Source organism: Schistocerca cancellata, chromosome 1 (assembly GCF_023864275.1).
Source record: "Schistocerca cancellata isolate TAMUIC-IGC-003103 chromosome 1, iqSchCanc2.1, whole genome shotgun sequence".
Classification (NCBI taxonomy): domain Eukaryota; kingdom Metazoa; phylum Arthropoda; class Insecta; order Orthoptera; family Acrididae; genus Schistocerca; species Schistocerca cancellata.
Genome location: NC_064626.1, coordinates 1,202,853,421 through 1,202,866,364, shown reverse-complemented (window position 1 = coordinate 1,202,866,364; position 12,944 = coordinate 1,202,853,421). Strand labels below are relative to the sequence as shown.

General features: G+C 45.1%; 1 non-coding gene across 1 annotated transcript; it reads left to right on the top strand.

Moving 5' to 3' along the window:
• Positions 1–12,467: 12,467 nt before the first annotated feature.
• Positions 12,468–12,542, top strand: Trnal-caa (transfer RNA leucine (anticodon CAA)). Its single transcript has one exon. It is a non-coding gene; the product is annotated as a tRNA-Leu (tRNA).
• The last annotated feature ends 402 nt before the right edge of the window (positions 12,543–12,944 follow it).

Below are 12,944 nucleotides of genomic sequence, written 5' to 3'. Positions count from 1 at the left end.
CTTCTTTGTAGACTTTGCTCTAACCTTGGTAAGTTTTGGGGGAAAGCAGTGTTCAAATAAGGTAAGCACTTTATTAGCAAAAATGTTATATTTTTCATTCATGCCATGAGCACTGTAAACATCAGTCCAGTGAATGTCTCTGAGGAGTGTCCTAAAATAATCAATTTTTGGCTTACTGATTACCCTCTTGAGCTCAGATTTAACAGATTTTATATCCTGTTCAGTATTAACATTTAACAGAAGGAACTGCATGTCATGGTCTGAGAGGCCATTGACTATTGGTTTTGTAATATAATTTTGTTCATTGGACTTTTCTATAAAGATATTATCAGTGGCTGTTTGTGAGCAAGTGGCTATCCTAGTGGGGAACTTTACTTTACCCACGCCCTGGTTCCCGGGTTCGATTCCTGGCGGGGTCAGGGATTTTCTCTGTCTCGTGATGACTGGGTGTTGTGTGATGTCCTTAGGTTAGTTAGGTTTAAGTAGTTCTAAGTTCTACGGGACTGATGACAATAGAAGTTAAGTCCCATAGTGCTCAGAGCCATTTGAGCCACTATCTGTGTAAATCGTCTCTAGCATCAGAAATTGCCGTCAACCACCATATGTAGCGTAACTAAATGTATTTGTTTTGATGTTCTCTACATCCTGATATAATTTTAACGAATAGTTTCGGAACACCTTGTAGATAATTTTGTGGGTAACGTCAAACAAGTACACCGTTCCTTTTGTACTTAGAACATGCAACAAATTGACTAGATTGCGTATACTACGCTTTTTCAAGTCGTTCAAATGGCTCTAAGCACGATGAGACTTAACATCTGAGGTCATCAGTCCCATTGACTTAGAACTACTAGAACCTACTAACCTAAGGACACCACACACATGATGCGAGACTGCAACCATAGCAGCGCGGTTCCGGACGGAAGAGCGTAGAACCGCTCTGCCACAGTGGCCGACTACTACCCTTGTCCTCTTCTGGAATACTGATCCGTGGTATGAGACTTTTTTTTTTTTGTCATCAGTCTACTGACTGGTTTGATACGGCCCGCCACGAATTCCTTTCCTGTGCTAACCTCTTCATCTCAGAGTAGCACTTGCAACCTACGTCCTCAATTATTTGCTTGACGTATTCCAATCCCTGTCTTCCTCTACACTTTTTGCCCTCTACAGCTCCTTCTAGTACTATGGAAGTCATTTCCTCATGTCTTAGCAGATGTCCTATCATCCTGTCCCTTCTCCTTATCAGTGTTTTCCACATATTCCTTTCCTCTCCGATTCTGCGTAGAACCTCCTCATTCCTTACCTTATCAGTCCACCTAATTTTCAACATTCGTCTATAGCACCACATCTCAAATGTTTCGATTCCCTTCTGTTCCGGTTTTCCCACAGTCCATGTTTCACTAACATACAATGCTGTACTGCAGACGTTCATCCTCAGAAATGTCTTCCTCAAATAAAGGCCGGTATTTGATATTAGTAGACTTCTCTTGGCCAGAAATGCCTTTTTTTGCCATAGCGAGTCTGCTTTTGATGTCCTCCTTGCTCCGTCCGTCATTGGTTATTTTACTGCCTAGGTAGCAGAATTTTTAACTTCATTGACTTCGTGACCATCAACCTGGTGTTAAGTTTCTCGCTGTTTTCATTTCTACTACTTCTCATTACCTTCGTCTTTCTCCTATTAACTCTCAAACCATACTGTGTACTCATTAGACTGTTCATTCCGTTCAGCAGATCATTTAATTCTTCTTCACTTTCACTCAGGATAGCAATGTCATCAGCGAATCGTATCATTGATATCCTTTCACCTTGTATTTTAATTCCACTCCTGAACCTTTCTTTTATTTCCATCATTGCTTCCTCGATGTACAGATTGAAGAGTAGGGGCAAAAGGCTACAGCCTTGTCTTACACCCTTCTTAATACGATCACTTCTTTCTTGATCGTCCACTCTTATTAATCCCTCTTGGTTGTTGTACATATTGTATATGATCCGTCTCTCCCTATAGCTTACCCCTACTTTTTTCAGAATCTCGAACAGCTTGCACCATTTAATATTGTCGAACGCTTTTTCCAGGTCGACAAATCCTATGAAATGATTTTTCTTTAACCTTGCTTCCATTATTAGCCGTAACGTCAGAATTGCCTCTCTCGTCCCTTTACTTTTCCTAAAGCCAAACTGATCGTCACCTAGCGCATTCTCAATTTTCTTTTCCATTCTTCTGTATATTATTCTTGTAAGCAGCTTCGATGCATGAGCTGTTAAACTGATTGTGCGATAATTCTCGCACTTGTCAGCTCTTGCCGTCTTCCGAATTGTGTGGATGATGCTTTTCCAAAAGTCAGATGGTATATCGCCAGATTCATATATTCTACACACCAACGTGAACAGTAGTTTTGTTGCCACTTCCCCCAATGATTTTAGAAACTCTGATGGAATGTTATCTATCCTTTCTGACTTATTTGACCGTAAGTTCTCCAAAGACCTTTTAAATTCCGATTCTAATACTGGATCCCCTATCTCTTCTAAATCGACTCCTGTTTCTTCTTCTATCACATCAGACAAATCTTCGCCCTCATATAGGCTTTCAATGTATTCTTTCCACCTATCTGCTCTCTGCTCGGCATTTAACAGTGGAATTCCCGTTGCACTGTTAATGTTACCATCGTTGCTTTTAATGTCACCAAAGGTTGTTTTGACTTTCCTGTATGCTGAGTCTGTCCTTCCGACAATCATACCTTTTTCGATGTCTTCACATTTTTCCTGCAGCCATTTCGTCTTAGCTTCCCTGCACTTCCTATTTATTTCGTTCCTCAGCGACTTGTATTTCAGTATTCCTGATTTTCCCGGGACATGTTTGTACTTCCTCTTTTCATCATTTATAAGACAGTAATGACGGAGCATATTGGAAAAATGAACAGAAGGGCAGGTCGTTTTTTACTGTCGCGAAGTATAGGAGACACTGCCACGGATACCATATCCGTGGCGGTTGCTGGTGAGGCGGGGGGGGGGGGGGGGGTGGTATTTATTAAAACAAAGGCATTTCTAGAAGCTGTAACCTTCTCACGGAATTAAATCGCCTACTTTCTCTTTCGAATGCTAAATATTCTACTAGCGCCCATCTACAAAGAGGAATGACCTTCGTAATGGCATAAGAGAAATCAGTACTCTCATAAAGATCTGGGGTTTCCCTTTTGCCGTTTGATAATCGAGGGTGGATCGGTATGCGAACCGCCTGCCGAAACATAATAGTGAGGGGAAATAAGGCTGCTTCATTAGAGTCCTTTAAAATGTGATGTAACAGGAGGCTGTCGATTATGCGATGTAGACTTGGAGTACAGAGACGAGAAAAAATCTTTTATAAATAAAACATGATAACTGGAAGGGAGAGAATTATTTGGTACGCATTACTGCGTGGATAATTGCTGAAAAACCTGTAGGGTTGAAGTACGATGGAAATAAAGAATTCCAAGGATACATTTAAATATTAACCTATGAGACAGACCGCTTAAGGTGTGGAAGTGATAGCTACAGTCAGTTCCGTAAGAAAGTAGAGGCCGTTACCTGTACGAAATAAAAGACACTATTATAAATGTATGTTTAAATGAAAATGCATGTTATTACTAATTGCAGAAGTACATAATATTTAACCAATCGCTGCCATTATCATAGCTTGGCACCTTTCTAGTATGTCATTCACGAGATTTTCTGTTTTTTTTTTTTTTTTTTTTTTGCGATAACGACCTCCATAACGTCCTAGTTTTATGTGACAGCTCCTTCAAAATATATACTGGCTTTACTTTAAGTTTCATCTCAACATAAGACCAAACATTTTAAATCGGGTTTGCATCCAGAGACATTGCAGGCCAATTAGTCGTGGGCACCCCATTGTCTTGTTCCCACGCTGTGCAGAGATGGCTGTGATGTTTTTGATCTATATCCTCTTGAGGCACTCAATTTGTCTCATTCATACCAAACAGCTTCTTAACGGACCTCAAATAGCATTTCTGGTAAATATTGCACATCTTTCAACGTTTATATTGACTGAAACCGACAAAGCAAAATATTCAGCTGTCACACCGTTTATGTATACATTTTGCAAAAAGCGCATTGAGTGCAGATTCGAGACCACTACCAGAGATGAGGATTCGAACGTTACATTTAAGATTATGGCGTTCACTTTCTTGTGGAACTGACTGGATGCCGAAAAGTGGAAAGTACGTTTGCCAGCGGCATAAACGGCCTGTTGGGTCGGTAACAGAGGATACAACAACGTAAGTGAATACAAGGTTGTTGTCGTAACTCGTACCATTTTATCAATACGAAACAAGTCAGGGTGATGTTTAGCTGGTGCACTGGCACTCCATTGCAAGAGAGGGAGGGAGTGACGAGTGGGAGATCCCCAGACGGCGGGCTCGCCGCGGGTACCGGCGGCGCATTAATTCCCGGCCATGCAGCGTCCCTGATCGGGCCGGCTCATTTGGTTTCCGGCGCGGCCACCGCGGGCCGTTAGGACGCCAAAGGAAGTCGCCCTGATTTAGGGCTGCGGGCCGGGCAGTGCTTAGTGCGCCCGCGGAATTCCTATGAGCAGGGAGGGGGCGAAAATCTCTACGCCGGCGACGTGATCCTACAGCAGAAGAGGCACGTGATCGCCGTCGAGATGAGCTGACCGGCGCCCAATGGGGTGCGGGCGATCCGGCCCTGCAGGGGCCCAAACGCTACCGTGCACTGGGCTCTGCCAGTGGACCAGTCGTTCCCAACCACGGTGATGAAATAAAATTTTTTCGGGATAAACATTAGGGTTCCAAAAAGCCACAGTTCTTACTCTAAAACATATTAAACATTAGTCTATACTTATACAGAGTCTGACATTTGTTACATCATCAGTACCGTCGTGTGGGGATGCGTTGGGGGATTATACACAGGATAGACTCAAGGTTTTCCCCTGATTAAAAAAAAAGGTTCTATGGAACAGCGCTAGAAACAGCTATTATTTGTTTAGAGGGGTAACTTAATTCATAAAATATTTACCAATACGTTTCCACATGTGCTGTTTGTTACCCGTTAAACGTCTACGTGATACTTAGTTGGTCAACATGTCTTTACCCACAATTTCTTAAGCAACAACTGTGCCGGTACAGCCCGTCACCACGCAACAAATGCTAAACGATACACATCCGTGATCCTACAACTGAGACACTTTACTAAAAAACTGCTTCTACTTCGTTCGAATGGTAATAATAGCACAATAATCAGTAACGCTTCAATTACGTGGTATTCATTTGGGTGCCTGCTGTTTTTCAGTCTCAGAAGTATTTCCAGGGCAAAGATTTTCGCATATAGAGGTAAAAGCGAGACCCCCACAGGGCTACAAACTTCTATTGCAAAGTTTCGTCGAATGCACAGACAAAATACGTTACCTTTTATATATGCTATGCTTTTCCCTATGGCTCTGCCTGCATTTACATTCGATACACAAAATCCTCCCTTTCTCTGGCGATTTCATCCTCCAACCTATATCTGGCTTCTCCTCCTCCCCACACTCCCTGTCTCTGCATCTAATCTTTCCTCTCTCTTGCTGCATTTCCTCTTAGTATATATATATATATATATATATACTCCTGGAAATTGAAATAAGTACACCGTGAAATCATTGTCCCAGGAAGGGGAAACTTTATTGACACATTCCTGGGGTCAGATACATCACATGATCACACTGACAGAACCACAGGCACATAGACACAGGCAACAGAGCATGCACAATGTCGGCACTAGTACAGTGTATATCCACCTTCCGCAGCAATGCAGGCTGCTATTCTCCCATGGAGACGATCGTAGAGATGCTGGATGTAGTCCTGTGGAACGGCTTGCCATGCCATTTCCACCTGGCGCCTCAGTTGGACCAGCGTTCGTGCTGGACGTGCAGACCGCGTGAGACGACGCTTCATCCAGTCCCAAACATGCTCAATGGGGGACAGATCCGGAGATCTTGCTGGCCAGGGTAGTTGACTTACACCTTCTAGAGCACGTTGGGTGGCACGGGATACCTGCGGACATGCATTGTCCTGTTGGAACAGCAAGTTCCCTTGCCGGTCTAGGAATGGTAGAACGATGGGTTCGATGACGGTTTGGATGTACCGTGCACTATTCAGTGTCCCCTCGACGATCACCAGTGGTGTACGGCCAGTGTAGGAGATCGCTCCCCACACCATGATGCCGGGTGTTGGCCCTGTGTGCCTCGGTCGTATGCAGTCCTGATTGTGGCGCTCACCTGCACGGCGCCAAACACGCATACGACCATCATTGGCACCAAGGCAGAAGCGACTCTCATCGCTGAAGACGACACGTCTCCATTCGTCCCTCAATTCACGCCTGTCGCGACACCACTGGAGGCGGGCTGCACGATGTTGGGGCGTGAGCGGAAGACGGCCTAACGGTGTGCGGGACCGTAGCCCAGCTTCATGGAGACGGTTGCGAATGGTCCTCGCCGATACCCCAGGAGCAACAGTGTCCCTAATTTGCTGGGAAGTGGCGGTGCGGTCCCCTACGGCACTGCGTAGGATCCTACGGTCTTGGCGTGCATCCGTGCGTCGCTGCGGTCCGGTCCCAGGTCGACGGGCACGTGCACCTTCCGCCGACCACTGGCGACAACATCGATGTACTGTGGAGACCTCACGCCCCACGTGTTGAGCAATTCGGCGGTACGTCCACCCGGCCTCCCGCATGCCCACTATACGCCCTCGCTCAAAGTCCGTCAACTGCACATACGGCTCACGTCCACGCTGTCGCGGCATGCTCTACCAGTGTTAAAGACTGCGACGGAGCTCCGTATGCCACGGCAAACTGGCTGACTGGCTGACACTGACGGCGGCGGTGCACAAATGCTGTGCCGTGCGTGTGATCATTGCTTGTACAGCCCTCTCGCAGTGTCCGGAGCAAGTATGGTGGGTCTGACACACCGGTGTCAATGTGTTCTTTTTTCTATTTCCAGGAGTATATATATATATTGGCAGCGCTATGCATTGTAATTAATATCGCTGACAGTGCTCTGTGCCCTTGGTAAGAGACTCTGTGGTTGGACAGAATAGCAGTTAGCAGTTATCAAGCAGATGGCTTGGACATGTGTCCTTCGTGGAGACTCAGTGTTGTAAAATGAAGATGCATGTAGTTGGTAATGTTTGGATAGTGGCATTATTGACAACTATATACAATTTGAAACTGGATGTCACATGAATATGGTAAAATCTGCTAAATACATTATTTGATCTTCAACAAAATCTTTCCCCTGCTGACCATATGCCTCCTAATAGTTAGAGCCTACAGTAACTAGAATCTTTTCATTTGGTTGGCTGTAGTTGCTGCTTGCTGTAATTGCTGTAGTTCATCTTATGAAGATTTTCTGTGAGGTTTGTGACTTATGAAAAAGAATGGATTATTGTGAGGATTTCTTCCAATTCAGGGCCAGTCTTTTCTGTTAATTTTTTGAAGTCATTCTGTCATTTTAGAGCAGTCAGATTGCGTTGCGTTTGTATATCGTGGGTGACAAATGAATAGGTTGAGTTTTCTTTGTCATGGAAAATTCTGTAGGTCAGTGTTGAAATGATAAAAATAAATAACGAGGCAGTAGGTTCAGTTCAAAAAATGGTTCAAATGGCTCTGAGGACTATGGGACTTAACTGCTACGGTCATCAGTCCCCTAGAACTTAGAACTACTTAAACCTAACTAACCTAAGGACAGCACACAACACCCAGCCATCACGAGGCAGAGAAAATCCCAGACCCCGCCGGGAATCGAACCCGGGAACCGGGGCGTGGGAAGCGAGAACGCTACCGCACGACCACGAGATGCGGGAGTAGGTTCAGTTGCTTTCAGCAGATTAAGACGCACATGCTAAGACGTTTCACCTCCACCTTCTCTCTCTGATCATATTTTCTGTCTATCTCTCTTTCCATTTCTGCCTCTACCTCCTCTTTTTCCAGTTTCCATTACCCCAGTACATTTATCAAGTGCCTCACACATCTCCCCCTCCTCTCTTCTCTCTGTCCGTTTCCTCCTCCCCCTTGCCCTGTCCATTCCCACCCCCCACCCCTGTATTCATCTGAAGCTATCCCCAGCCATCCCCATAGGCAGAGGTAGCCAATAAAGCTGGCTGATACTATTCCCATCAACATGTAGGGCAGGCTACATGTCAGGGGCTTGAAAATCATTTCCTTCCATCTGATATGCAGATTCCATTGAAGCCAGGTCGATAAGGCAGGCAGACACTACTCCAACACAACACACCTGTCAGGAATGGAAGCCTACTCGTACGGGCACAGAAAACTGTTTCTGGCCCGCAATGCATAGGCTGCACTGCAAAGCAGGTTGATTTTGGAGTATGATACTGCTGATGCACAAAATACCTACTGGGGTATCGGTGACAGTCATGGACATATACCCAGACACTCTTCATACAGGGTGGCCCACTCAAATGTTTCAGCACAAATATCTGTGGTACAACTATAGATAACGAAAAATGCCTTTCAAGGGTATGAATGTAAGGGGAAGGGGTCGGTGCTCATGAAACTAAATAATACTGAGAGATACTCTAAAAAATAAATAAATATTATTTTCAAAACGAACTTACGTTTTTCTATACACAATCAGCATTGCGAAAAATCACAATAAGAATGTCGTTAGATGCATTGCAATACGTCAGTTACATCTCGAGAAATTGCAAAGTGAACTTAATCGTCTAAATAAACGAAAAGCGCCGCTATTACACATCCTGAGATGGAAGGATTAACCTCATGTTGGTTGTAGTTCGATGTGATGCACGTATTATAACATGACGCATGCAGTTATTATTGGTACTTGTATATACACTGTTAACAAGTAGACTGGAAACAATACAGATGTCCAGGCACACGCAATGAAAAATAAGGAAAGCGTTTACCCTTTTGCACTAGAATGGACATGATAATAACGGAAAAACCGAATTTCTCAAACCTGGATAAACATTATGAACGGCTGATCAAGTTTCTAACAGAGGGTAAACGGTATTTGTACGTAGTTGTGCTGTGTGTAGTTTCGTGACTGGATGTCCGTATTGTTTCCAGTCAGTTAATAACTGTGTAAATATCAGTAAGTACATAGTAGTACATCAGTCATATCGCGATTGCGAGTAACATACAAGTCACGCTTTCTTCTTGCGATGAGCAATGGCAGCGCGATTTGCTTATTTAAAGGGTCAACTTCACTTTGCAGTTTCTCGGGATGAAATTTACGTATTGCGATGGAGCCAAGGCCATTCATGTTAGTGATTGCGTAAGAATTGACACTGTGTGTCTATTAAAAGGAAGGTAATTTTGTGTTGAAAATAATAGACTACAGGACATTAAAATTGCTACACCAAGAAGAAATGCAGATGATAAACGGGTATTCATTGGACAAATATATTTTCGCAGGGATCGAATGAAGGGTAGAGCCACGGGTCGTAACACATCTGAAATGTACGAGTAACATTCACTATTCAAAGTGCCGTCAATGCGAGCAAGAGGTGACCGAGACGTGTAACCAGTGGCACCCCATACCATCACGCCGGGTGATACGCCAGTATGGCGATGACGAATACACGCTTCCAATGTGCGTTCACCGCGATGTCGCCAAACACGGATGCGACTATAATGATGCTGTAAACAGAGCCTGGATTCATCCGAAAAAATGACGTTTTGCCATTCATGCACTCAGGTTCGTCGTTGAGTACACCATCGCAGGCGCTCCTCTCTGTGGTGCAGCGTTAAGGGTAACCGCAGCCATGGTCTCAGAGCTGATAGTCCATGCTGCTGAAAACGTCGTCGAACTGTTCGTGCAGGTGGTTGTTGTCTTGCAAACGTCCCCATCTGTTGACTCAGGGCTGCACGATCCGTTACAGCCATGCGGATAAGATGCCTGTCAGCTCGACTGCTAGTGATACAAGGCCGTTGGGATCCAGCACAGCGTTCCGCATTACCCTCCTGAAACCACCGATTCCATATTCTGCTGATAGCCATTGGATCTCGACCAACGCGAGCAGCAGTGTCACGATGCGATAAACCGCAATCGTGATAGGCTACAATCCGACCTTTATCAAAGTCGTGATGTTGCGAATTTCTCCTCCTTGCACGAGGCATCACAACAACGTTTCACCAGGCAACGCCCTTCAACTGCTGTTTGTGTATGAGAAATCGCTTGGAAACATTCATGCCAGCACATTGTAGGTGTCGCCACCGGCTCCACCCTTGTGTGAATGCCCTGAAAAGGTACTCATTTGCATATCACAGCGTCTTCTTCCTGTCGGTTAAATTTCGCATCTGTAGCACGTCATCTTGGTAGTGTAGCAATTTTAATGGCCAGTAGTGTATTTAGTTTCATAAGCCTCTCTGCTACTTTCATAGCTATGAATGCCGTTTTTCATTCTCTATTGTGGTTCCAAAGATACTTGCACTGAAACGTTTAAGGGGCTCCGGAAAGGCTCAAATTCATGAAAAGTTCAATTTTTACTTTTTTGCGTTTTCTGAATCTGCAGACTATTACCTTTTAATAGATATATAATTTATTCAATTCCGAAGACTACAACTATTTTTAATTTTTTTTTTTTTTGAAATGTGTTCTACATGGGCGTGACCCACTGTGGCGCTGTTAAACTGCTGTCAAATGGTGTTATTATTAACGTCCGTGTTCATCAGGTACATTTTAGTGATGTGAGATAAAGTATGTGTTGCGGCTAACCTATTTTCAGAGACTTAGCAGCACCTGAACTGTTGAAAAAGTGTATTCACGGAAAAACTCAAAACCCCAATGAAAGTGTAAATAGTGTTATATGGTCGAGAATCCCCAAGACTGTATTTGTTGGAATAGAAACACTTCACTTTGGTGTGTATCATGCTGTTGCGACTTTCAATGATGGCAACATTGTAAGGTGCAAGGTATTTAGAAATATGGGAATGGAGATAGGTTCTAACATCGTACGAGCGATGCTTGCTTCAGACAAGGAACGCCTTCGGGCTGCAGACAGGGCTGTAAAGAGTCTAGAAATACAAGCAAGAGTAAACAGGAGGAGGAACAAGAGGAAGCTGGAGGAGGAGTTTGCAGAGGATGAAGATAATCCATCCTATGGATCTGGAATGCACTAAAAAGTTAACCCAATCTTTGTCGTTCGATTCCCAAAACTTTTATTATCTCATACTAATTACATGTTTTCTAAGGACCTTCCAAACATATTTGTTTCAAACTTTCAGTAAATGTTACACAGTACCGTCTGCATAATTTAACACAGCCTTTTTCCAAAAAACTGTATATTATTGAATATATAAATAAAAAATTGCAAAATAAGTTGTGAATTTTCATTACAATTGAAAAAAAAATCATCTTTAATAACTGAACTAAAATTTTGTAAAATCCCTGTGTTAAGTTGTAGCCCATATTCCAATAATTAATCTGTAAAAAGTTCAACTTCCTACCTCAAATACTTTGTGAGGAAAGGTGTAATTCATAAGCGTTATTTTAAAATTGCAAGTATAGGGCGTTCCGGAGCCCCTTAAGGGGACCACACTGTGTGTAAGAGATATTGATTAAGATGAGTTAAAGTACAAGTGGGGAGTGGCAGAGCGTCAGTGATAGCAGGGAGTGGCAGAGGGTCAATGATACGTCGATTATGTGCAAGAATTTTCTGGTACCGGTCCGGGGTGAGGATATGTCCGATTCTGCTGTTTCTGATCTGTCCCGAGGCCAGTGGCGCGTTAGGCGGCAGGGCGACGCCACCTGCCGCTGGCGCGACCTTCACCTGTTCGCGTCGCGAAGCGCGCCGACGTCGCGACGTGAGCAGAGTGCCTCGGCTCGCCCCGCTGCTACCCCGCGCTGCGGGCGGCGGGGCACTTCCTGCGCCGCGAGTGCGTTTCTGCGTCGCGCCTCAGTCTCGCAGCTGCCGGCAGCCGCCGCCGCCTGCTGGCTGCCTGCCCGTGCTGAATAATAGATGGCGCCCCGAAGAGCCTCCGATACCCGGCGGCCCGCGCCAGGCCGCGCCCGCCCGGCCGTCCTCCTCCTTGGTCAATACCGCCGCCCCGACAAAAGAAACAGCTTTCCCAGCCACTGCGCCCGTAAACACAACGCCAGAAGCCGCCGTCGCTGCCTCCTCGCCGAGTACACTCTCACGCTGTCGTGTGGAACGGGCGAGTGGACTCCAAATCAGATCCTCACGTCATGGAGAACTTTCTTCTTCATCAACATCTTTTGATTCTTTGACGGCTCTTTTATCTGTATCCATCACAAGCTAACTTCTTCATGAAACTTCCTGGCAGATTAAAACTGTGTGCCGGACTGAGACTCGAACTCGCGACCGTCGCCTTTCTCGGGTAAGTGCTCTACCAACTGAGCTACCCAAGCACGACTCACGCCCCCTCCTCACAGCTTTACTTCTGCCAGTACAGCTGTGAGAACGGGGCGTGAGTCGTGCTGGGGTAGCTCAGTTGGTAGAGCACTTGCCCCCAAAAGGCAAAGGTCGCGAGTTCGAGTCTCGCTCTGGCACACAGTTTTAATCTGCCAGGAAGTTCCATATCAGCGCACACTCCGCTGCAGAGTGAAAATCTCATTCTGGAAACATCCCCCAGGCTGTGGCTAAGCCATGTCTCCGAAATATCCTATCTTTCACGAGTGTCAGTTCTGCAAGGTTTCGCAGGAGAGCTTCTGTAAAGTTTGGAAGGTAGGAGACGAGATACTGGCATAAGTAAAGCTGTGAGAACGGAGCGTGAGTCGTGCTTGGGTAGCTCAGGTGGTGGAGCACTTGCCCGTGAAAAGGAAAGGCCCCGAGTTCGAGTCTTGATCCAGCACACAGTTTTAATCTGCCAGGAAGGTTCATATCAGTGCTCACCATGATGCAGAGTGAAAATCTCATTCTGGAAACATCCCCCAGGCTGTGGCTAAGCCATGT